The sequence below is a fragment of the Ranitomeya imitator genome, chromosome 5 (genome assembly GCF_032444005.1).
Source record: "Ranitomeya imitator isolate aRanImi1 chromosome 5, aRanImi1.pri, whole genome shotgun sequence".
NCBI lineage: Eukaryota > Metazoa > Chordata > Amphibia > Anura > Dendrobatidae > Ranitomeya > Ranitomeya imitator.
The window spans coordinates 628,348,066-628,375,578 of record NC_091286.1 but is presented as its reverse complement, the minus strand read 5'-3'; positions in this window follow the sequence as shown (position 1 = coordinate 628,375,578).

The window sequence follows — 27,513 nt, the reverse complement described above, 5'->3', positions numbered from 1 at the left end:
GATCCGTGGTCCGTGTCCATATGTACGTATGTGTTATCTGTGTGATGTCTGTGTGTCCGTCTGCTGCCCATGTGCTTGTGTCTGTGTTTCATATCTGTGTGGTGTCCATGTACAATCCGTGTGTCCGTGTGACACGTACCAGCGCCTGGCAAGAGAAGTACAGTTCACGTTGTTCCCAAGCAAAAGGGATTTTCCCTCTACTTTAACAATTATTGTATAGAATACATAATTGAATTTTCGTTTTCCTTTTACTTTTTGAAGAAGTGAAGGCAACAAAAAAATCAATTGGTTCCTGTACTCAGGAAAAATTGTATTTTTTTCAATGACACAGTTTGGAGCACTTAGGCTATGTGGCCACGTTGCAGAATAGATGCAGATTTTTCCTCATCAAAACAGCACACCCATGCCAGGGAAAATGCATCCGGATTTTGATGTGTTTTTTACGCGTTTTTTATGCATTTTTTAAACTTTTTTTAGCGCTTTTGAGCTTAAGAAAAGGTGGGAAGAAAAAATCTTACCAGTCCATACCAGCTCATACCAGCCATCATCCAGGAAGACGGGAATGATCTGGGATTCTCATCTTCCTAGATTATGGGATGTTCATGGGATGGCATGATGGGATGCCCATGATGTCACTTCCTATTTGCTGTGGTTTTGATTTACAAAACCGCAACAAATGCGCTTGGAATCCACAAACATTTTTAAAATTTGTGGATTTCAAGCGTTCCAATACAAGTCTATGGCGGCGGAATTCTGCAAAAAAAAAGAACATGCTACGTATTTTACCGCAATGCGATTTTTAAGTGTTTCCGCAACTGAAAAACGCTGCGGAAACGCTTAAAAATGCAACATGGGCACACAGCCTGAAAGAGGTTTTCCCATGAACAAAAGTTCATTTTAATTAATAGATCATGAAATAAAATAAGTTCCACAATGTGATGTGTTTAAGTAAAATGTTCCTGTGCTAAGATAATCGTATAAATGTGCCCCTGCTGTGTACTGTGTAATGGCCGTGTCTGACCGTACAGGAACATGGTCGGATCATACCACTGCTCCTGAACAGGGGGAATGAGAAAAAAGTATACAGACATTACAGCATGAGATCGCAGTTTATTCTTTCTTTGGAGTAAAGCATTGTTTAACCCCTTTACCCCCAAGGGTGGTTTGCACGTTAATGACCGTGCCAATTTTTACAATTCTGACCACTGTCCCTTTATGAGGTTATAACTCTGGAACGCTTCATCGGATCCTGATGACTCTGACATTGTTTTCTCCTGACATATTGTACTTCGTGATAGTGGTAAAAATTTCTTTGATATTACCTGCATTTATTTGTGGAAAAAAATGGAAATTTGGTCGAAAATTTTGCAATTTTCCAAATTTGAATTTTTATGCCCTTAAATCACAAAGATATATCACACAAAATACTTAATAAGTAACATTTCCCACATGTCTACTTTACATCAGCACAATTTTGGAACCAAAATTTTTTTTTGTTAGGGAGTTATAAGGTTTAAAAGTTGACAAACAATTTCTCATTTTCTCATTTTTACAACACCATTTTTTTTAGGGACCACATCACATTTGAAGTCACTTTGAGGGGTCTGTATGATAGAAAATACCCAAGTGTGACACCATTCAAAAAACTGCACCCCTGAAGGTGCTCAAAACCACATTCAAGAAGTTTATTAACTCTTCAGGTGTTCCACAGGAATTTTTGGAATGTTTAAAATAAAATGAACATTTAACTTTTCTTCACAAAAAATTTATTTCAGCTCCAATTTGTTTTATTTTACCAAAAATAACAGGAGAAATTGGACCCCAAAAGTTGTTGTGCAATTTGTCCTGAGTATGCTGATACCCCATATGTGGGAGTAAACCACTGTTTGGGCGCATGGCAGAGCTCGGAAGGGAAGGAGCGACGTTTGACTTTTCAATGCAAAATTTACTGGAATTGAGATGGGACGCCATGTTGCGTTCGGAGAGCCCCTGGTGTGCTTAAACATTGAAACCCCCCACAAGTGACACCATTTTGGAAAGTAGACCCCCTAAGGAACTTATCTAGATGTTTGGTTAGCACTTTGACCCACCAAGTGCTTCACAGAAGTTTATAATGTAGAGCCGTAAAAATAAATCATATTTTTTCACAAAAATGATCTTTTCGCCCCCAATTTTTTATTTTCCCAAGGGTAAAAAAAGAAATTGGACCCCAAAAGTTGTTGTGCAATTTGTCCTAAGTATGCTGATACTTCATGTGTGGAGGTAAGCCACTGGTTGGGCGCATGGCAGAGCTCGGAAGGGAAGGAGCACCGTTTGACTTTTCAATGCAAAATTGGCTGGAATTGAGATTGGACGCCATGTCACGTTTGGAGAACCCCTGAGGTGTCTAAACAGTGGAAACCCCCCAATTATAACTGAAACTCTAACCCAAACACACCTCTAAACCTAATCCCAACCCTAACCATAACCATAACCACACCCCTAACCCGAACATGCCCCTAACCCTTATCCCAACCATACCCCTAACCCCAACACACCCCTAACCCTAATTCCAACCCTAACCACACCCCTAACTCCAACACACTCTTAACCCTAATCCCAACCATAACCCTAACCACACCCCTAACCCTGACACACCCTTAACCCTAATCCCAACCGTAAATGTAATCCAAACCCTATCCCTAACTTTAGCCTCAACCCTAAACCTAACCCTAATGGGAAAATGGAAATGAATACATTTTTTTAATTATTTTCCCTAACTAAGGGGGTGATGAAGGGGGATTGATTTACTATTTATAGAGGGGTTTTTAGCGGATTTTTATGATTGGCAGCTGTCACACACTAAAAGATGCTTTTTGTTGCAAAAAAATTGTTTTTATGTCTCCACATTTTGAGAGCTATAATTTTTCCATATTTTGGTCCACAGAGTCATATGAGGTCTTGTTTTTTGCAGGACGAGTTGACGTTTTTATTGGTACCATTTTCGGGCATGTGACTTTTTTGATCGCTTTTTATTCTGATTTTTGTGAGGCAGAATGACCAAAAACCAGCAATTCATGAATTTCTTTTGGGGGGGGGGGGGGGCGTTTATATCGTTCCACGTTTGGTAAAATTGCTAAAGTGGATTTATTTTTCGGGTCAATATGATTACAGTGATACCTCATTTATATCATTTTTTTATGTTTTGGCGCTTTTATACTATAAAAATTATTTTATGTAAAAAATAATTATTTTTGCATCGCTTTATTCTGAGCACTATAACTTTTTAATGTTTTCGCTGATGATGCTGTATGGTGGCTCGTTTTTTGCGGGACAAGATGACGTTTTCAGTGGTACCATGTTTTTTTGTATCCCTCATTTTCTTCAGCGTTATGATAATAAAGCGTTGTTTTTTGCCTCATTTATTTTTTTACGGTGTTCACTGAAGGGGTTAACTAGAGGGACACTTTTATAGGTCGGGTCGTTACGGACGTGGCGATACTAAATATGTGTACATTTATTGTTTTTTTATTTATTTAGATAAAGAAATGTATTTACTGGAACAATATTTTTTTTTAGGATTTTTTTTTTATAGACGTGTAAAAATTTTTTTTACCCGTTTACTTTGTCCCGGGGGGATATGACTATATAGTGTCAGATCGCTGATCTGACACTTTGCAGGGCACTATGTCAGATCAGCGATCTGACATCCACTGCAGGAGGCTTGCTGGCACCTGCTCTGAGCAGGCGCTTGCAAGCCACCACCCTGCAGGACCCAGAAGGCCCCCCGTGGCCATTTTGGATCCAGGCCTGCAGGGAGGAGGTAGGAGACCCTCGGAGCAATGCGATCGCATCGCGTTGCTCCGAGGGTCTCAGGGAAGCACGCAGGGAGCCCCCTCCCTGCGCGATGGTTCCCTATGCCGCCGGAACGCTGTGATCATGTTTGATCGCAGTGTTTTGGGGGGTTAATGTGCCAGAAGCAGTCCGTGATGGCTCCTGGCACATAGTGCCGGATGTCAGCTGAGATAGTCAGCTGACACCCAGCTCCGTGAGCGCGGCTCATCGGTGTGATGTACTATCCCGTCGGTGGTCATACAGGCCCATACCATCTCGACGGGATAGTATGTCATATGTCAGAAAGGGGTTAAAAACAGACAGGGAAATGCTTTACCTCTCAAAAAGAATCAGCTGTGATCCCCTGCTGTAATGTCTGTATACTCTATTGCTTCCCCCACTGGCCACGAGAATTAGCAAGCAGTCCAGTTTTGAGATTATTGAAAATTTATTAACCAATAATTTACTTTTTGGGGAAAATTCGGCAAATTCGAATTTCAAAAGATCCTGTCATCACTAGTTCTTAAATCAATTAGGTATCCCACAATGGTGGAAATAAAGACTACTACTCACCCTGCAAAAAACAAGCCAGTTTTACGGAAAATAAACAGCTTTGAAGAATAAAAAAAAAAAAAAAAAACTTGATCCTGAGGGACTAAAAATAATCATCTGATTTAAGAATAAAATAATGTAAGGTTCTCTTCTTCTTCAGGTTTTATAGCTCTTCTCACAACACATGTAACCCAATTCCAAATTTAAACCAGCTAGTAAAAAAAATATAAAATATGCTAAAATTATTGTAGAAAAATCTAGTGATTTACCTCTAAGGCCGATTTCTTATATTATTCTGCCTTTTTATATTGTGTTAAATATGCATTAAAAAAGATATATAAAAAATAATTGTATAAAAGTCTGAAGATGTAAAATTCCTGATTTGGGACAATAAGTGGAGCAGGAAGGAGTTAAGGTTTTGTCCCTTGTGGATGGATGTGATTCTGGTTTTATGCTTTCCAATAAATTAATATAAAGGGGAAATATAGCTCTATTAAACCGTGCTGCGTAGACGTGTGAGGTCTGGAACATTCAGGCAGCGCAGCAAACCCCCTGGGTGGCCCATAGCACAAGTCGAGGATGTAGAGCACATTTTAATAGATGTGAATTAAGCAAATAAGACCACAGGCTCATCGTGTATAACACAGGGGTCTGTCACTGCTTACTTTCTTGCACATAGGATTGTTGGGAAATCATTCCAAATGTGGAAATGGTTAGGGTAATAATTCAGCTTGGGAAAGCTGCATGAACAATATAAAACTTTTCAGTAATTCGACTGTCAGAAGGATTGGGGTAAAATACGTCTTACGTCCAAGTCTGCTCAGGTGACCCTTACATTTCCAGATGTTGTAGTATTATACATATGCCACCGACTTGGAATAATAACTCAGTCAGAAGCTGCCAAACTCTATATTTTGCCAATTTTCGAGGAAAATTACTAGCGTAAATTTTGGATATTTAAAGCCAACAGGATTATCAGACTTTTTGGATAAGATATTGTATAGCTCCACTGGGAAATAAAGATTAAAGTCTTGAGTCATCAATTACAATTTTTTATAAGTCACTTTTCTTTTTTGTCTTGCGGTATTCCTCGCCATCTTTTGCGCCTGATTCTTCAAAATGGCTCTCGTGGATCATAAATAAAGCAAAAATCATCTTTTTCTTTGTCCTTAATGATTTGGAAACATCCTGAAAGGCTAAACCATTACTCTCAATGGTGAAATAAAAACAAAAAAAGATAAATGCATTAAAAAGCGTTACATGCGAAAAGATGAATGCGTAAATCTAGGCAAAAAAAGGCTCAATGATGAATATGCCATAAATTTACATTAAATGTTGTGGCTCTGCATATGTTTTGTCTTGCAAAAGGAGAGGTATCCAGCTTCAATCAGTGAAATCACAAATCTTTATTTAATAATTAAAATAGAAACGGCATCACTACGATACTCCTCGGCATAAGTGTAGTTGAGGATGAGGTGTGCGAGGAAGTAAGAAAAACAGATGCATTTCGAAAGAATTCCGCTTTCTTAGGCTCAGTCTGATTTTATTGATTGAAGCTGGATACTTCTCCTTTTGCAAGATTTATCCGACGTCTGGCAGAGACTCGATTCTGTGCTTCTCCACATTTGAAACTCACAGGGAGTTAACATCAAGGTGATGTTATGGACTGACCTGAGTTGGAGTAAAGATATTGCAACCTCTGGGGGCAGCACCGGCAGGTAGCAACAGAAAATAGCCAGAGGTTGGAACATGGAGCCGCAGTATAGTTGGGAGGATAAGCAGGTAATGTAGTCAGGAAATAGCCAGAGGTCGGTACATGGAGCAGCAGTATTGTTAGAAGGATAAGCAGGTAGTGTAGTCAGGAAATAGCTAGAGGTCGGTACATGGAGCAGCAGTATAGTTGGGAGGATAAGCAGGTAAAAGTAGTTAGGAAATAGCCAGAGGTTGGTACATGGAGCAGCAGTATAGTTGGGAGGATAAGCAGGTAATGTAGTCAGGAAATAGCCAGAGGTCGGTACATGGAGCAGCAGTATAGTTGGAAGAATAAGCAGGTAAAAGTAGTTAGGAAATAGCCAGAGGTTGGTACACGGAGCAGCAGTATTGTTGGAAGAATAAGCAGGTAATGTAGTCAGGAAATAGCCAGAGGTCGGTACATGGAGCAGCAGTATAGTTGGAAGAATAAGCAGGTAAAAGTAGTTAGGAAATAGCCAGAGGTTGGTACACGGAGCAGCAGTATTGTTGGAAGAATAAGCAGGTAATGTAGTCAGGAAATAGCCAGAGGTCGGTACATGGAGCAGCAGTATAGTTGGAAGGATAAGCAGGTAAAAGTAGTTAGGAAATAGCCAGAGGTTGGTACACGGAGCAGCAGTATAGTTGGGAGAATAAGCAGGTAACGTAGTCAGGAAATAGCCAGGGGTTGATGCATGGAGCAGCAGTATAGTTGGGAGGATAAGCAGGTAAAAGTAGTTAGGAAATAGCCAGAGGTTGGTACACGGAGCAGCAGTATAGTTGGGAGGATAAGCAGGTAAAAGTAGTTAGGAAATAGCCAGAGGTTGGTACATGGAGCAGCAGTATAGTTGGGAGGATAAGCAGGTAAAAGTAGTTAGGAAATAGCCAGAGGTTGGTACATGGAGCAGCAGTATAGTTGGGAGGATAAGCAGGTAATGTAGTCAGGAAATAGCCAGAGGTCGGTACATGGAGCAGCAGTATAGTTGGAAGAATAAGCAGTTAAAAGTAGTTAGGAAATAGCCAGAGGTTGGTACACGGAGCAGCAGTGTTGTTAGAAGGATAAGCAGGTAGTGTAGTCAGGAAATAGCTAGAGGTCGGTACATGGAGCAGCAGTATAGTTGGGAGGATAAGCAGGTAAAAGTAGTTAGGAAATAGCCAGAGGTTGGTACATGGAGCAGCAGTATAGTTGGGAGGATAAGCAGGTAATGTAGTCAGGAAATAGCCAGAGGTCGGTACATGGAGCAGCAGTATAGTTGGAAGAATAAGCAGTTAAAAGTAGTTAGGAAATAGCCAGAGGTTGGTACACGGAGCAGCAGTATTGTTGGAAGAATAAGCAGGTAATGTAGTCAGGAAATAGCCAGAGGTCGGTACATGGAGCAGCAGTATAGTTGGGAGGATAAGCAGGTAATGTAGTCAGGAAATAGCCAGAGGTCGGTACATGGAGCAGCAGTATTGTTAGAAGGATAAGCAGGTAGTGTAGTCTGGAAATAGCTAGAGGTCGGTACATGGAGCAGCAGTATAGTTGCGAGGATAAGCAGGTAAAAGTAGTTAGGAAATAGCCAGAGGTTGGTACATGGAGCAGCAGTATAGTTGGGAGGATAAGCAGGTAATGTAGTAAGGAAATAGCCAGAGGTCGGTACATGGAGCAGCAGTATAGTTGGAAGAATAAGCAGGTAAAAGTAGTTAGGAAATAGCCAGAGGTTGGTACACGGAGCAGCAGTATTGTTGGAAGAATAAGCAGGTAATGTAGTCAGGAAATAGCCAGAGGTCGGTACATGGAGCAGCAGTATAGTTGGAAGGATAAGCAGGTAAAAGTAGTTAGGAAATAGCCAGAGGTTGGTACACGGAGCAGCAGTATAGTTGGGAGAATAAGCAGGTAACTTAGTCAGGGAATAGCCAGATGTCAGTACACGGAGCAGCAGTAGAATTTTGAGGATAAGCAGCAGGTGGAAATAAGCTAGACTAAATCATGGGAGCTCAATAATCTTGCAAGGAAAGAAGTACAGTGCCAAATTTAAGTAGGGCGTTCAATCAGGAGATCACAGGGTTGAGCCAATTAGAAACTCGGGGTGGAGACAATCAGGAATTCAGAATGAAGATAATCAGGAACCACAAAGGTACTAGTATCTGGTTTAGCAAGGAACTGTCCAGCGAGCTGAGTAGCTCAGAGGAAATAGCTGCTGCCTGGTGCACAAAAGCCGCTGGGTTCCTCCATAGTTAGATTTTATCTCATTTAACATCCAGATTTGTGATCAAAACCCTGCTGGTTGCTCAAAAATGTGCAGCTTCCAGAAACACGAACCAGAGCTTAAAGGTGTTATTTGCCTTTTATGAAACCTTGTTATTACAAGAGTCACCTTTAAATGATTTTCTCACATACCATTTTGCTGCTGGACCCCTGATGTTAAACTTCCATTATTCTAGAGTGCCATTACAGAAAAAAATGAAGCATTAAATGAGATCCATTAACCCCCCACCCCAAATCCGATATACTGATAGATCACAGGTTAGTACCCTGTCTGACAAGCAGGCTCAGAAGCTGAGCCTTCATTATTCCAGGCAGATAATAGCTGTTCTATTCGGCCGGCACCTGCATCTAACAGCAGCGAGTGGAGCATCTACCTTGACTGTTATCTATGACTCAGACAGCGTCATTTACAGCGCACGGCCCATGGGCACGCCATTCCATGCACCCATTTGCTCCTCACTATGCACTTGTGGTACAACGATGGATTGCGATGACAGCCAAAGGTCTACTGAAGACAACAATTCCTGTGATGATGGTACTCCCATGAAATCCAACTTCTGGCTGGCGTTCATAGGAAACAGTGGTTTTTACAAAATATTGCAATATTTTGCTATTGCAGTATATAATGTAAGCCAGACATGGGCAAAGTGTGGTCTGTGAGTCACATACGACCCTCTGTTCAAAACATTCTAAGGGCTGAAAACACTGACTCATGGCCTGTACCATGCAGCCACCAGCATCCCAATTTCACCGCTGTCTGCATCCTCAGGGTGCAGATAGCAGTGAATTCAAAGGTTGAGGAGGGAGCCGCTGGCTCCTTCTTCCACCAATCAGCATGTGCGATTGAGACAGCAGATGTGACGATGTCACTGCATTGCGACTGCTTGTTATGCCCTTAAATCCATCAATAAATAGCATTTCCCACATGTCTACTTTACATCAGCACAATTTTTGAAACATAATTTTTTTTGTTAGGAAGTGAGAAGGGTTAAACGTTTTTCAGCCATTTTTCCAACAAATTTGCATAACCATTTTTTTGAAAAACCACATCACATTTGACGTGACTTTGAGGGGCCTATATGATGGAAAATACCCCAAAGTGACACCCTTCTAAAATCTCCACCCTTCAAAAGTACTCAAAACCACATCCAGGAAGTTTATTAACTTTTCAGGTGCTTCACAGGAATTAAAGCAAAGTGGAAGTAAAAATTGAAAATGTTACATTTTCCTAAAAAATTTTTGCTTTAATCTCAAATTTTTCATTTTCACAAGGGTAAGAGGAGATTACAATTTCTTGTTCAATTTCTTCTAAGTACACCGATGCCCCATATGTGGTAGGAGACTACTTGTGTGCAAAGCAGGGCTCAGAACAAACACCCTTGGAGAGAAAAATTGACTCGAATAGATATTGGACACCATGGCATATTTGGAGAGCCCTTGATGTGCCTAAACAGTGGAAGCATTCCACAAGTGACCCCATTTTGGAAACTATACCCCTTAAGGAATTTATCTAGATATGTGGTGAGCACCTTCAACCCCCACGTGCTTTACAGCATTTTATTAAATTAAGCCATGAAAATAAAAAATCTAATTTTTCCCCACAAAAATGGTCCTTTAGCCCCAAATTGTATTTTTACAAGGGTAAGAGGAGAAAAGGAAGCATATAATTTGTTGTGCAATATCCTGAGTACAGGGATGCCCCTTATGTTGGGAAAAACAACTGTTTGGGCACATGGCAGGGCTCAGAAGGGAAGGAGCGCTATTTCACTTTTCAAGCACAAATTTGGCAGGAAAATACTGCAGGAACCATGTCGTATTGGAAGAGCTGCTATGGTGCCTAAACAGCAGGAACCATCTTATATCACCAAGCACAATGCCGAGTGTCGGATGGTGTGCTGTAAAGCCACCACCACTAGACTATGGAGCAATGGAAATGTACTCTGTGAAGAGAAAAATTACATTTCTTTATCTGGCAATTTGATTGGTGAAATCCAGAAGAACATTACCTGCATGAATATTGTGAACAGTTTTGATCAGAGAGGATAATGATATTGGGTTGTTTTCATGGGTTGTCTTAGATTCCTTAATTCCAAGATATTTTGAACAATTGTAGCTTCCAACTTTGTGGGAACACATTGTCGGGGGAGTTTGGACCCCAGTCCCATCTAAAATATTTGTGATGAACCTGAACAGAGACTGAGAGCCCGGCCTCTCCTCGAATAATACTGTTTGACCTCACAAATGCTATTCTGAATGAGTGGTCAAAAATTGACATAGACTTGTCCAAAATCATGTAGAAAAACTTCCCAGATGAGTGGAAGATGTTACAGCTGCAAAGGGAAAACTCTCATTAATACTTATCAATTTAGAATGAGGTATCCTAAAATTTCCTTTAAATATAATGAGTAGGTATAGAGGTCCTAATACTTCTGTCCATATTTCTCCTCTTTATATACCCTAGACCAGTCAAATATACAGACTCTAGACCAGCCCCCCAACTTACAGACCTCCCTAAAAATTGCAGACCACTCATCAGATCCTCCCTGTTTAATAACCCCTCATTACAATGTGTCAGCCAGATTCTTATATTCATTAGAACTAACCATAATAGCTTGAAATAACCACAATGATGCCCTTAGTGCAGATAAATTGATAATTCATAAGCCAATGGTCCAGAGAATTTACTGTATACATAATAACCATATATTTATATTTATAGACTAATATGGTTAGGGTATTAGTCTATGCGGTTAGGGTTAGGGTTAAGGTTAGCCTCATTTCCACAAAATCTGCAGTATATTTCGTCCACATATTTTTTCATGCATGTGTATGAACCTTATCATGCCACCGACCACTGGATACTGGTTCTTCCTCTCAGACGAAATGTGAACCGACTGATACCAGCAGGTCCAAGTATCTGTCCAGGTTCACCTACTTAATCTTTCCCTATGAAGTGTGAGATAAGTTCTTGCATCTTGCATGCTTAAAAAAAGACACTTGTGGTTGAAACGTTGCACGTGGCAAATAAAGAAATTTGGTTTGGATATTTCACCTGGATTGGATGCTGTCCTTCATTGCTTTTTTGGTAAGCTCTTGCATCAAGTCTGTGGCAGACAGATCAGGACATTCACTCTCAGCCTTCTTGGTTACAATTTTTACAAGTCAAGGAGCAATGATTGATGAGAGTTAAAGTTCCGCATTTGTACTGTGCGTAGAAATCAATACAGATGGCATGCTGAGACTCAAAGGCGTGAAAACAAACGTAAGAAATGTCATGAAAAAGTAGATAAATAGCAGACCCTGATGCAGACCCCGTTCTGTTCATAGTGAACGTAGCACAAGTAATTTGCTTTAACTGATTAAAAATAAGCCTATTGTACTCTCTACAAGAGTGTTGTGGGCATGTTGTGGAGGAGAGTGTTGTGGGCATGTTGTGGAGGAGCGTGTTGTGGGCATGTTGTGGAGGAGAGTGTTGTGGGCATGTTGTGGAGGAGAGTGTTGTGGGCATGTTGTGGAGGAGAGTGTTGTGGGCATGTTGTGGACGAGAGTGTTGTGGGCATGTTGTGGAGGAAAGTGTTGTGGGCATGTTGTGTGGGAGAGTGTTGTGGGCATGTTGTGGAGGAGAGTGTTCTGGGCATGTTGTTGAGGAGAGTGTTGTGGGCATGTTGTGAAGGAGAGTGTTGTGGGCATGTTGTGGAGGAGAGTGTAGTGGGCACGTTGTGGAGTAGAGTGTTATGGGCATGTTGTGGAGGAGAGTGTTGTGGGCATGTTGTGGAGGAGAGTGTTTTGGGCATGTTGTGGAGGAGAGTGTTGTGGGCATGTTGTGGATGAGAGTGTTGTGGAGGAGAGTGTTCTGGGTATGTTGTGGAGGGGAGTGCTGTGGGCATGTTGTGGAGGAGAGTGCTCTGGGCATGTTGTGGAGGAGAGTGTTGTGGGCATGTTGTGGAGGAAAGTGTTCTGGGCATGTTGTTGAGGAGAGTGTTGTGGGCATGTTGTGAAGGAGAGTGTTGTGGGAATGTTGTGGAGCAGAGTGTTGTGGGCATGTTGTGGAGGAGAGTGTTGTGGGCATGTTGTGGAGAAGAGTGTTTTGGGCATCTTGTGGAGGAGAGTGTTGTGGGCATGTTGTGGAGGAGAGTGTTGTGGAGGAAAGTGTTGTGGGTATGTTGTGGAGGGGAGTGCTGTGGGAATGTTGTGGAGCAGAGTGTTGTGGGCATGTTGTGGAGGAGAGTGTTGTGGGCATGTTGTGGAGAAGAGTGTTTTGGGCATCTTGTGGAGGAGAGTGTTGTGGGCATGTTGTGGAGGAGAGTGTTGTGGAGGAAAGTGTTGTGGGTATGTTGTGGAGGGGAGTGCTGTGGGCATGTTGTGGAGGAGAGTGCTCTGGGCATGTTGTGGAGGAGAATGCTGTGGGCATGTTGTGGAGGAGAGTGTTGTGGGCATGTTGTGGGGGAGAGTGTTGTGGGCATGTTGTGGAGGAGAGTGTTGTGGGCATGTTGTGGAGGAGAGTGTTGTGGGTATGTTGTGGAGAAAAGTGTTGTGGGTATGTTGTGGAGGGGAGTGCTGTGGGCATGTTGTGGAGGAGAGTGCTGTGGGCATGTTGTGGAGGAGAGTGTTGTGGGCATGTTGTGGAGGAGAGTGTTGTGGGCATGTTGTGGAGGAGAGTGTTGTGGGCATGTTGTGGAGGAGAGTGTTGTGGGTATGTTGTGGAGGAGAGTGTTGTGGGCATGGTGTGGAGGAGAGTGTTGTGGGCATGTTGTGGAGGAGAGTGTTGTGGGCATGTTGTGTGGGAGAGTGTTGTGGGCATGTTGTGGAGGAGAGTGTTCTGGGCATGTTGTTGAGGAGAGTGTTGTGGGCATGTTGTGAAGGAGAGTGTTGTGGGCATGTTGTGGAGGAGAGTGTAGTGGGCATGTTGTGGAGGAGAGTGTTTTGGGCATGTTGTGGAGGAGAGTGTTGTGGGCATGTTGTGGAGGAGAGTGTTGTGGAGGAGAGTGTTTTGGGTATGTTGTGGAGGGGAGTGTTGTGGGCATGTTGTGGAGGAAAGTGTTATGGGCATGTTGTGTGGGAGAGTGTTGTGGGCATGTTGTGGAGGAGAGTGTGCTGGGCATGTTGTTGAGGAGAGTGTTGTGGGCATGTTGTGGAGAAGAGTGTTGTGGGCATGTTGTGGAGGAGAGTGTTGTGGGCATGTTGTGGAGGAGAGTGTTGTGGAGGAGAGTGTTGTGGGCATGTTGTGGGGGAGAGTGCAGTGGGCATGTTGTGAAGGAGAGTGTTGTGGGCATGTTGTGAAGGAGAGTGTTGTGGGCATGTTGTGGAGGAGAGTGTTGTGGGTATGTTGTAGAGGGGATTGCTGTGGGCATGTTGTGGAGGAGAGTGTTGTGGGCATGTTGTGGAGAAGAGTGTTGTGGGCATGTTGTGGGGGAGAGTGTTGTGGGTATGTTGTGGAGGGGAGCGCTGTGGGTATGTTGTGGAGGAGAGTGTTGTGGGCATGTTGTGGAGGAGAGTGTTGTGGGCATGTTGTGGAGGAGAGTGTTGTGGGCATGTTGTGGAGGAGAGTGTTGTGAGTATGCTGTGGAGGGGAGGGCTGTGGGCATATTGTGGAGGAGAGTGTTGTGGGTATGTTGTGGAGGGGAGTGCTGTGGGCATGTTGTGGAGGAGAGTGTTGTGGGCATGTTGTGGAGGAGAGTGCTGTGGGCATGTTGTGGAGGAGAGTGCTGTGGGCAGGTTGTGGGGGAGAGTGTTGTGGGCATGTTGTGGAGGAGAGTGTTGTGGGCATGTTGTGGAGGAGAGTGTTGTGGGTATGTTGTGGAGAAGAGTTTTGTGGGTATGTTGTGGAGGGGAGTGCTGTGGGCATGTTGTGGAGGAGAGTGCTCTGGGCATGTTGTGGAGGAGAGTGTTGTGGGCATGTTGTGGAGGAGAGTGTTGTGGGCATGTTGTGGAGGAGAGTGCTCTGGGCATGTTGTGAAGGAGAGTGTTGTGGGCATGTTGTGGAGGAGAGTGTTGTGGGCATGTTGTGGAGGAGAGTGCTGTGGGCATGTTGTGGAGGAGAGTGTTGTGGGTATGTTGTGGAGGGGAGTGCTGTGAGCATGTTGTGGAGGAGAGTGCTGTGGGCATGTTGTGGAGGAGAGTGTTGTGGGCATGTTGTGGGGGAGAGTGTTGTGGGTATGTTGTGGAGGGGAGCGCTGTGGGTATGTTGTGGAGAAGAGTTTTGTGGGTATGTTATGGAGGGGAGTGCTGTGGGCATGTTGTGGAGGAGAGTGCTCTGGGCATGTTGTGGAGGAGAGTGTTGTGGGCATGTTGTGGAGGAGAGTGTTGTGGGCATGTTGTGGAGGAGAGTGTTGTGGGCATGTTGTGGAGGAGAGTGTTGTGGGTATGTTGTGGAGGGGAGTGCTGTGAGCATGTTGTGGAGGAGAGTGCTGTGGGCATGTTGTGGAGGAGAGTGTTGTGGGCATGTTGTGGAGGAGAGTGTTGTGGGCATGTTGTGGAGGAGAGTGTTGTGGGCATGTTGTGGAGGAGAGTGTTGTGGGCATTTTGTGGAGGAGAGTGTTGTGGGTATGTTGTGGAGGGGACTGCTGTGGGCATGTTGTGGAGGAGAGTGTTGTGGGCATGTTGTGGAGGAGAGTGTTGTGGGTATGTTGTGGAGGGGAGTTCTGTGGGCATGTTGTGGAGGAGAGTGTTGTGGGCATGTTGTGCAGGAGAGTGTTGTGGGTATGTTGTGTAGGGGAGTGTTGTGGGCATGTTGTTGAGGGGAGTGCTGTGGGCATGTTGTGGAGGAGAGTGTTGTGGGCATGTTGTGGAGGAGAGTGTTGTGGGCATATTGTGGAGGGGAGTGCTGTGGGCATGTTGTGGAGGAGAGTGCTCTGGGCATGTTGTGGAGGAGAGTGTTGTGGGCATGTTGTGGAGGAAAGTGTTGTGGGCATGTTGTGGAGGAGAGTGTTGTGGGCATGTTGTTGAGGAGAGTGTTTGGGGCATGTTGTGAAGGAGAGTGTTGTGGGCATGTTGTGGAGGAGAGTGTTGTGGGTATGTTGTGGAGGGGAGTGCTGTGGGCATGTTGTGGAGGAGAGTGCTGTGGGCATGTTGTAGAGGAGAGTGTTGTGGGCATGTTGTGGAGGAGAGTGTTGTGGGCATGTTGTGGAGGAGAGTGTTGTGGGCATGCTCTGTGACCTGTGCAAAGGTCATTGCTAAGGGAGGTGTAGGAGGTGAGCTGTGATCGTCATCACCAATTGTGAATGTTGGATTCTCTCTTATCTATCATTGTAATCCTACCTGTGATGAGAATGTGTTGGCTGCTAAGAAGTGATTACTACAGATCAAGGAATGTCGGCCTATGATGAGGTTTGGTGTCCAGAGTGAAAACTGCGACAATTAAGGTTTTTTTTCCCATGGATCAGATACCAGATCTTCTTTAAATCTATTTCCTTGCATTTTACTCTGAGATTTTAAAAAAATGTATAGTACCTAATATTAGTAGTAGAGTTGAAATGTTGCTGTTCACTTTGTAGTACTTCATCTAAAATTGCATTGTTAGACTGATAAAGTTTACACTAAAGGGGCATTTTCACGTTTGTAAGTTACCCCCTATCCATATTAAAGGGAATCTGTCACCAGGTTTTTTCTACCTCGCCTGAGAGCAGCATGATGTAGGAAAAGAGATCATGATTCCAGCGATGTGTCTCTTAGTTTACTATGACACAGAGTTTTAGATGTAGCTTGTAATAAAGCTCAGAAACCTAACCCCCGCCCACACCACAGCTTTCTGTGTACATTGTCTGTTGACAATAAGCTGCTTATCAGAGAAGGACCAGGGCTCATATGAGCTGTAGTCCAGGCAGTGATAATCTCCTGGTGATAAAACATTCATTGTATAGAAACACAACACACAGCTTAATAAGTGATACATCCCTGAAATCTATGTTTCAGCTCTTTCCTCATGCTGCTCTCAGATTACATAACAAAAACATGCTGATTGCCTAAAATTGGTAATACCTTCCGGATTGATGGTGGTCCAAATGTTGAGATTCCCACTGGTCCCAGAACCGGGGTTCTGGATAGCCCTGTGTGAATGGAGTGGTTGTTGATCATGCGCACTGCCGTTCCATTCATTCTTGATGGAACTGCTCGAGAAAGCCGAGCACTACACTTGGCTGTCTTCAGCACTCCCATAAGAATGAGTAGAGCATTTTTCTGCACGATCGTCCTCAATTACATGTACGTGAGGCTCTGCAGAACCCCCGATTCTCAGAATCAGTGGGAGTCCCAACGTTCGGACCCCCTGCGATCTGAAAGGTATTCCCTATTAACAGGAATAGGAAATAACTTCCATACTTAAGAATACCCCTTTAATTTTTTGGTCCTTGTATTTCTTTTTTTTTTAGGTGGACATTTTCATGGAATACACAGTGCAAAAGTATACAAACCCCTAAGCATCATCAAATATATCTGGCATACAAATGAAACTTGCATATTATTTAAACCTTGACAATATTTTTTATTACAAACCAATTTTCTCGAAATGTTAAAGAGTAATTATAAAAAATGGAAAACTGTAAAATGCATAAATATTTAACCCCTTCAAACAAAACTTGAAAGAACTACCATTTGCTTGATAAAAAACTTTCTGTCAGCTTTTTGTACTGTTATATAGTGTGCACAGCAGTGGACAAAAATTTTAAGCAAGTGTCGCAAATTATCAAATGGACAAAGATGATTCGAACTTTGACTTGGCCATAATAGAAGATTCCTAACATCATTTCATCATTGCAATGCGCTGATCCATACTGGTACATTTATAATATGGACACAATTAAATCATTGGCTGCCGGTGACTCTTTTTGGCTCAGAAATCTCAGTTTGATTTTCTTGAATGACCTGAAGCTCTAAGGGCATTTTCCAAAATAGAAACCTATTTATATTCCTTGAGAAGTCATCCAGGTGACCCAAATCAAAAAGCTGAACTATTGTATGACCTCTCTCATCTGCTTTAAAGAATCACTAGTGGCACATCTAGACATTTCACATTTGAAGATTTTTTTATATACGGTATGCAGTGGGGCAAAAAAGTATTTAGTCGGTCAGCAATAGTGCAAGTTCCACCACTTAAAAAGATGAGAGGCGTCTGTAATTTACATCATAGGTAGACCTCAACTATGGGAGACAAACTGAGAAAAAAAAATCCAGAAAATCACATTGTCTGTTTTTTAATCATTTTTTTTGCATATTATGGTGGAAAATAAGTATTTGGTCAGAAACAAACAATCAAGATTTCTGGCTCTCACAGACCTGTAACTTCTTCTTTAAGAGTCTCCTCTTTCCTCCACTCATTACCTGTAGTAATGGCACCTGTTTAAACTTGTTATCAGTATAAAAAGACACCTGTGCACACCCTCAAACAGTCTGACTCCAAACTCCACTATGGTGAAGACCAAAGAGCTGTCAAAGGACACCAGAAACAAAATTGTAGCCCTGCACCAGGCTGGGAAGACTGAATCTGCAATAGCCAACCAGCTTGGAGTGAAGAAATCAACAGTGGGAGCAATAATTAGAAAATGGAAGACATACAAGACCACTGATAATCTCCCTCGATCTGGGGCTCCATGCAAAATCCCACCCCGTGGGGTCAGAATGATCACAAGAACGGTGAGCAAAAATCCCAGAACCACGCGGGGGGACCTAGTGAATGAACTGCAGAGAGCTGGGACCAATGTAACAAGGCCTACCATAAGTAACACACTACGCCACCATGGACTCAGATCCTGCAGTGCCAGACGTGTCCCACTGCTTAAACCAGTACATGTCCGGGCCCATCTGAAGTTTGCTAGAGAGCATTTGGATGATCCAGAGGAGTTTTGGGAGAATGTCCTATGGTCTGATGAAACCAAACTGGAACTGTTTGGTAGAAACACAACTTGTCGTGTTTGGAGGAAAAAGAATACTGAGTTGCATCCATCAAACACCATACCTACTGTAAAGCATGGTGGTGGAAACATCATGCTTTGGGGCTGTTTCTCTGCAAAGGGGCCAGGACGACTGATCCGGGTACATGAAAGAATGAATGGGGCCATGTATCGTGAGATTTTGAGTGCAAACCTCCTTCCATCAGCAAGGGCATTGAAGATGAAACGTGGCTGGGTCTTTCAACATGACAATGATCCAAAGCACACCGCCAGGGCAACGAAGGAGTGGCTTCGTAAGAAGCATTTCAAGGTCCTGGAGTGGCCTAGCCAGTCTCCAGATCTCAACCCTATAGAAAACCTTTGGAGGGAGTTGAAAGTCCGTGTTGCCAAGCGAAAAGCCAAAAACATCACTGCTCTAGAGGAGATCTGCATGGAGGAATGGGCCAACATACCAACAACAGTGTGTGGCAACCTTGTGAAGACTTACAGAAAACGTTTGACCTCTGTCATTGCCAACAAAGGATATATTACAAAGTATTGAGATGAAATTTTGTTTCTGACCAAATACTTATTTTCCACCATAATATGCAAATAAAATGTTAAAAAAACAGACAATGTGATTTTCTGGATTTTTTTTTCTCAGTTTGTCTCCCATAGTTGAGGTCTACCTATGATGTAAATTAAAGACGCCTCTCATCTTTTTAAGTGGTGGAACTTGCACTATTGCTGACTGACTAAATACTTTTTTGCCCCACTGTATAATATAATGACAAAAACAATAAAACATTTTTTTTTTTACAAAATTTATTTCTGAGCTATAGGGATTGTTTGCTTTAGTTCCTTTTCAATTAATTTAATCCGATTCTTCAACCCCAACATTTTATCTCTTTGTCCAAAATGTTGGTCCAAAATGTTCTTCCTAGCTGGTGAGTCAAAAGACCATGTGAGGAGGAGAACAAGGCAGAATTTTTAAAGAGGGCTTTTCACCTGCCACAAATAAGTAAGATTTTTGTTTTATCTGTTCTAAATGCCGCTGTCCTCCTGGATATGACACTGTTTTTATTTTGTTCCTGCGCCTGTCCATTGATGAAATATGTAAATCTAGTCTTCTGAGCCAAGTGGGCATGGTACCCCAAAAGACTCACACAGAGAGAAGTTGATGATCACACCCCCTTGGCTAACAATACTAGATTTACATACAGTAAAAAGGAGAATAAAAAGGCAGAGGAATAACAAAAAAAATAAAGAACAACGGCAGATTCGGGAGGTAAAATAATTACATACAGTACTGTGCAAATGTTTTAGGCAGGTGTGGAATATGTTACGGAACTGCAACACAGAACTAGGAGAGAAGGGGGAAAACTGACCCTGTACTGAGACGAGGCCGATACCCTAAGATGGAGTGGGCGACCCATTCCTTGCGAATAGACCCACCGACGATCCCAGGTTAATCTCAGCGAAGACCTATAGATAGGGGGAAGGAGGTCCCTGAAAGATATAAGGACTGGGTATAAAAACAGGTCACCTCCTAATAGAAAACACAGAGACTGTTGTAGAAACCAATAGAAAACAGAAACTAAAGATAGCAGAACCTGAGATCCCAGAACTGCATAAAATCCAACACAGAAAGCTATCAAGCACCTAGCCAGAACTCATGCGGATTAACACTGTTGTCCAGCAAGGAATGGGAGGCTGGTGCTGGGTAATAAAGGGTGATACAATCACCTGACCTAAGGCAACCCAGCACCAGGGGAAAAAAGACCAGCAGCCAGAAAACCACAACAAGATGGCGGATGGTCAAAAAACAAAACAGATTCTAACAGAATACATGCTGTAAAGCAAGAATGTTTTCCAAAATAGAAGTGTTAATAGTTAATTTTTATCAATTAAAAACATGCAAAGTGAATTAACAAAGGAGGGATCTAAATAAAATCAATATTTGAAGTGTGACTGACCTTCAGATTCAACACAGCATCAAAGCATCAATTCCTCTAGCTATGCTGTTCCAAACATCGTGGAGAACTAACCACAGATTTTCTCTGTGCTCTGTCAGCTAAAGAGAACATGTATTTATTTTCCTGTCACACAGTTCTCCACAAGGTATGATATGAGTGGCTTCAATAGAGCTCACCTGTCAGTTGAGACACAGATCTCGGGAGCTGTTTTTCTTCACGTCAAGATACCTGACTGGGACGGGTTGCTGATTAAATAGTGTGATGGAGGCAATTTTTTTACATTCTTCTTCTTTAACAATTATTTATGCATGTTTTTAGCTGCTTAACCCCTTTAATAAATAAAAAATAAAAAAAATGAATGTAGTCACAGACATATGCAAAAAAAAGAACAGAACTTCAAACTCCTGGGCCCCAATGCAGAATATGCAACAGGTTCCAACTACCATTAATAATTCTGGGGTCCTCATATGTGGCATAGGGGCACTTCCATATTTTCATGCAAACTAAAAAAATGAATTTCACCTTTTTATTATCTTGCCTTATAAGTGTTTCTATCGATCACAGATTTCATTTTTAGTTGCTGTGTAATATCTGTAGTCCCTCCATAGAGCTAAATTGGTACTTGCTCCCCTGTAAGCACTCAATCCAGCCACAGCGAGCAGGTATCCATAGGAACAGAAGACAGGAAAACAGCAGATGGAATTGCAAGAACAAGATCAATGGCTTGACACGATTGTTATAGAACAAGGCAGCCATAGTAATAATAACTTAATGTTCCTGGTGGTGGACTGGTTACAGCTGCAAATCACAGAAGTATTACTGATATAATTACACATTAAATTGGCGGGACCTGTGTGACCCAATGTTACGGAGCTCACACAAGCAAAAAGCAACCAGAAAAACTCCCTGACTTTCCTTATTCTACTTACTTCAGTTTATCAAAAGCCCAAAGAGGATGCTATATATATGTATATATATTTTATGACTAGATCTGCTCCTCATTAAAATGTGATATTGCTGAAGAACATTTTTAAGCAACTGTATCAAGAATTTCAATATTTTGTAAAAGCAAAACTTAGAGTTGAGCGACCTTGACCTTTTTAGAGTCGAGCCGGGTTTTGCGAAACCCGACTATGTCCAAAGTCGGGTCGAGTGAAATCGGCCGATTATGACGTAAAGTCGGGATCGACCGAAACACGAAACCCAATGCAAGTCAATGGGGCAGCATAGTCGGCAGTGAGTGGGGGCCAGGAAAACACCTAGAGTGCCCATTTTATTGTCAAAACCATCCATTCTTCTTAATGAAGCTTGTCAAGCGTAATTTACCTTAAAATAATTGGAAGGCATTTGAAATTGGGGGTCATTTGGCTAAAGTTGTGGGGGGTAGGGCTGGTTCAAGTAATTAGTGGGCCCAGTAAATCTGGACCACGTCACGGCAGTGGAGCAGGGAGAGGTAAGTATTTCAACTTTGCAAGTGCTGTGATCCTGAGCAAGCAGGGGGGGGCCCACTCGTTGGCATTGGCACTGGCACAGGGCCCCTCAAAGTACAGCGGTGTGTTTGCACGGCGGGGGCGCCTCCCACCGGCAGCAACACTTTTGCGTACTATGAGAGGCCCTGTGCCAGTGACGTCGCCAACTAGTATTCCTCCCCCCACCTGATGAAGGAACCTGCACTTTCATCTGCACCTTCCTCTTTGTCCCCGTGTAAGGTGGTATGGTATGCGGGAAGAGCAACCTGACTTTCAGCAGGGTCACAATGTTGTTGTGTAGCGTGCACGGGGAATGTTGCGTTATGGGTCAATGTACCAGCAGACTCATCTATCACTGGCTGGGCAATGGGCACGATGAAGTGGAAACACAGATATAGGCCCAAAGAAGAAAGTGGGCTAAATGCAGTTCAAAATTGGTAACACAGGAATAACCAGGGGGCATTGCAGTGGAGGACAACTGGAATGAGAGGCTGACACAGAGAGTAGGGCCAAATCAGTAAGTAGTCGAAATGCAGTTCAAAATTGGCAACCGTAGTAAACAGGCGGCACAGCTTTGTTCAGTGGAGGAGAACAGCAAGGAGTGGCAGACACCGATAGTAGGCCCCAACCCAACTAGTAGGCCAAATGCAGTCTAACATTAACAACTACTTAACGAGAGGCTGAAAATGGAATTTCAGGACAGGAAACCAGGAGAACAGCAAGGAGTGGCAGACACCGATAGTAGGCCCCAAACCAACTAGTACGCCAAATGCAGTTGTTCCATTTAACCACAATTTAATGAGAGCCTGAAGATAGAAGCTCAGGAAAGGCAACCTGGGGAACACCTTGGAGTGTAACACACCATCTCTCTCCACCCCATACCCATTTTGTAGGCCTAATGCTGTGTACTTTTCTACAACTACTAAACGAGAGTCGGAAGACCGAAGCAATGGCAAGGAAACCTGGGGAACACCTTGGAGTGTAACACACCATCTCTCTCCACCCCATACCCAATTTGTAGGCCTAATGCAGCCTACTTTCCGACATCTACTAAACGAGAGCATGAAGATCGAAGCTCAGGAAAGGCAACCTGGGGAACACCTTGGAGTGTAACACACCATCTCTCTCCACCCCATACCCATTTTTTAGGCCTAATGCAGTGTACTTTTCTACAACTACTAAACGAGAGTCGGAAGACCGAAGCAATGGCAAGGAAACCTGGGGAACACCTTGGAGTGTAACACACCATCTCTCTCCACCCCATTCCCCATTTTTTAGGCCTAATGCAGCCTACTTTCCGACACCTACTAAACGAGAGCATGAAGATCGAAGCTCAGGAAAGGCAACCTGGGGAACACCTTGGAGTGTAACACACCATCTCTCTCCACCCCATACCCATTTTGTAGGCCTAATGCTGTGTACTTTTCTACAACTACTAAACGAGAGTCGGAAGACCGAAGCAATGGCAAGGAAACCTGGGGAACACCTTGGAGTGTAACACACCATCTCTCTCCACCCCATACCCAATTTGTAGGCCTAATGCAGCCTACTTTCCGACACCTACTAAACGAGAGCATGAAGATCGAAGCTCAGGAAAGGCAACCTGGTGAAAACCTTGGAGTGTAACACAACCTGTCTCTACACCCCATACACAATTAGTAGGCCTAATGCAGCGTAGTTTCCAACAGCTACTAAACGAGAGCCGGAAGATCGAAGCTCAGGAAAGGCAACCTGGGGAACACCTTGGAGTGTAACACAACCTCTCTCTACACCACGGAAGGGCTGATTCTTAGGAAGGAAGGCTGTTGTAAATAAGCATTGCGCGTCCGAGGGTGATTATATTCTTATTCGGTATCTACTCACCCTCGGACGCGCCATGCTTCTTGATTTGTAATTAATGTTTATTTGCAATGTGCTTTTGACTTACTCAATTATTTTTTTAATTATTGATTTTATTAAATTAATAGTTTAACATCTTATTGGAAATAATTTAAAGGAGACGCGACAGGACAACACTCGGTGGATGCCATATCTGTGTTAACAACTCCAAAAAACTTTCAGTTAACTTCTTGCAGGAGAAAGAAATTGTAGCTGTTGGACCTTTGTAGTACAGTTCCAGATATTTGTTGTGTGTTTGTTTTGATTGTTAAAATGTCTGCATTTGAGATCTCAACACGATCTTATTTTTTATAATCAAATTAATTTTTTAAATATTTTATTAGGTTGGTTCAAGGGGTACACGGGCCGCAGTAGACAGGTCAGTGGAGGCCTAGTGGAAGGAGGGACCACAGACAGGCATCGAAGGCCTAAAATAATAACACATGGCTGTAGGCAATTTTAAATTGGTTCCAGGGGTACACGGGCAGCAGTGCCCTGGTCAGTGTAGTAGTAGTTGAAAGAATGGACCGCAGACAGGCATCGAAGGCCTAAAATAAAAAAATTGGGCTGGCTGTAGGCAATTTTAAATTGGTTCCAGGGGTACACGGGCAGCAGTGGTGTGGTCAGTGGAGGCCTAGTGGAAGGAGTGACCACAGACAGGCATCGAAGGCCTAAAATATTAACACATGGCTGTAGTCAATTTTAAATTGGTTCCAGGGGTACTTGGGCAGCAGTGCCCTGGTCAGTGTAGTAGTAGTTGAAAGAATGGACCGCAGACAGGCATCGAAGGCCTAAAATAAAAAAATTGGGCTGGCTGTAGGCAATTTTAAATTGGTTCCAGGGGTACACGGGCAGCAGTGGTGTGGTCAGTGGAGGCCTAGTGGAAGGAGTGACCGCAGACAGGCATCGAAGGCCTAAAATAATAACACATGGCTGTAGGCAATTTTAAATTGGTTCCAGGGTTACACGGGCAGCAGTGGTGTGGTCAGTGGAGGCCTAGTGGAAGGAGTGACCGCAGACAGGCATCGAAGGCCTAAAATAATAACACATGGCTGTAGGCAATTTTAAATTGGTTCCAGGGTTACACGGGCAGCAGTGGTGTGGTCAGTGGAGGCCTAGTGGAAGGAGTGACCGCAGACAGGCATCGAAGGCCTAAAATAATCACACATGGCTGTAGGCAATTTTAAATTGGTTCCAGGGGTACACGGGCAGCAGTGGTGTGGTCAGTGGAGGCCTAGTGGAAGGAGTGACCACAGACAGGCATCGAAGGCCTAAAATATTAACACATGGCTGTAGTCAATTTTAAATTGGTTCCAGGGGTACTTGGGCAGCAGTGCCCTGGTCAGTGTAGTAGTAGTTGAAAGAATGGACCGCAGACAGGCATCGAAGGCCTAAAATAAAAAAATTGGGCTGGCTGTAGGCAATTTTAAATTGGTTCCAGGGGTACACGGGCAGCAGTGGTGTGGTCAGTGGAGGCCTAGTGGAAGGAGTGACCGCAGACAGGCATCGAAGGCCTAAAATAATAAAACATGGCTGTAGGCAATTTTAAATTGGTTCCAGGGGTACACGGGCAGCAGTGGTCTGGTCAGTGGAAGTCTAGTGGAAGGAGTGACCGCAGACAGGCTTCGAAGGCCTAACATAACAAACTTGGGCTGGCTGTAGGCACTTTTAAATTGGTTCCAGGGGTACATGGGCAGCAGTGTATGGTCAGTGGAAGTCTAGTGGAAGGAGTGACCGCAGACAGGCATCGAAGGCCTAAAATAATCACACATGGCTGTAGGCAATTTTAAATTGGTTCCAGGGGTACACGGGCAGCAGTGGTGTGGTCAGTGGAGGCCTAGTGGAAGGAGTGACCACAGACAGGCATCGAAGGCCTAAAATATTAACACATGGCTGTAGTCAATTTTAAATTGGTTCCAGGGGTACTTGGGCAGCAGTGCCCTGGTCAGTGTAGTAGTAGTTGAAAGAATGGACCGCAGACAGGCATCGAAGGCCTAAAATAAAAAAATTGGGCTGGCTGTAGGCAATTTTAAATTGGTTCCAGGGGTACACGGGCAGCAGTGGTGTGGTCAGTGGAGGCCTAGTGGAAGGAGTGACCGCAGACAGGCATCGAAGGCCTAAAATAATAACACATGGCTGTAGGCAATTTTAAATTGGTTCCAGGGTTACACGGGCAGCAGTGGTGTGGTCAGTGGAGGCCTAGTGGAAGGAGTGACCGCAGACAGGCATCGAAGGCCTAAAATAATCACACATGGCTGTAGGCAATTTTAAATTGGTTCCAGGGGTACACGGGCAGCAGTGGTGTGGTCAGTGGAGGCCTAGTGGAAGGAGTGACCACAGACAGGCATCGAAGGCCTAAAATATTAACACATGGCTGTAGTCAATTTTAAATTGGTTCCAGGGGTACTTGGGCAGCAGTGCCCTGGTCAGTGTAGTAGTAGTTGAAAGAATGGACCGCAGACAGGCATCGAAGGCCTAAAATAAAAAAATTGGGCTGGCTGTAGGCAATTTTAAATTGGTTCCAGGGGTACACGGGCAGCAGTGGTGTGGTCAGTGGAGGCCTAGTGGAAGGAGTGACCACAGACAGGCATCGAAGGCCTAAAATATTAACACATGGCTGTAGTCAATTTTAAATTGGTTCCAGGGGTACTTGGGCAGCAGTGCCCTGGTCAGTGTAGTAGTAGTTGAAAGAATGGACCGCAGACAGGCATCGAAGGCCTAAAATAAAAAAATTGGGCTGGCTGTAGGCAATTTTAAATTGGTTCCAGGGGTACACGGGCAGCAGTGGTGTGGTCAGTGGAGGCCTAGTGGAAGGAGTGACCGCAGACAGGCATCGAAGGCCTAAAATAATAACACATGGCTGTAGGCAATTTTAAATTGGTTCCAGGGTTACACGGGCAGCAGTGGTGTGGTCAGTGGAGGCCTAGTGGAAGGAGTGACCGCAGACAGGCATCGAAGGCCTAAAATAATCACACATGGCTGTAGGCAATTTTAAATTGGTTCCAGGGGTACACGGGCAGCAGTGGTGTGGTCAGTGGAGGCCTAGTGGAAGGAGTGACCACAGACAGGCATCGAAGGCCTAAAATATTAACACATGGCTGTAGTCAATTTTAAATTGGTTCCAGGGGTACTTGGGCAGCAGTGCCCTGGTCAGTGTAGTAGTAGTTGAAAGAATGGACCGCAGACAGGCATCGAAGGCCTAAAATAAAAAAATTGGGCTGGCTGTAGGCAATTTTAAATTGGTTCCAGGGGTACACGGGCAGCAGTGGTGTGGTCAGTGGAGGCCTAGTGGAAGGAGTGACCGCAGACAGGCATCGAAGGCCTAAAATAATAAAACATGGCTGTAGGCAATTTTAAATTGGTTCCAGGGGTACACGGGCAGCAGTGGTCTGGTCAGTGGAAGTCTAGTGGAAGGAGTGACCGCAGACAGGCTTCGAAGGCCTAACATAACAAACTTGGGCTGGCTGTAGGCACTTTTAAATTGGTTCCAGGGGTACATGGGCAGCAGTGTATGGTCAGTGGAAGTCTAGTGGAAGGAGTGACCGCAGACAGGCTTCCAAGGCCTAACATAACAAACTTGGGCTGGCTGTAGGCACTTTTAAATTGGTTCCAGGGGTACACGGGCAGCAGTGGTCTGGTCAGTGGAAGTCTAGTGGAAGGAGTGACCGCAGACAGGCTTCCAAGGCCTAACATAACAAACTTGGGTTGGCTGTAGGCACTTTTAAATTGGTTCCAGGGGTACACGGGCAGCAGTGGTCTGGTCAGTGGAAGTCTAGTGGAAGGAGTGACCGCAGACAGGCTTCGAAGGCCTAACATAACAAACTTGGGCTGGCTGTAGGCACTTTTAAATTGGTTCCAGGGGTACATGGGCAGCAGTGGTCTGGTCAGTGGAAGTCTAGTGGAAGGAGTGACCGCAGACAGGCTTCCAAGGCCTAACATAACAAAATTGGGCTGGCTGTAGGCACTTTAAATTGGTTCCAGGGGTA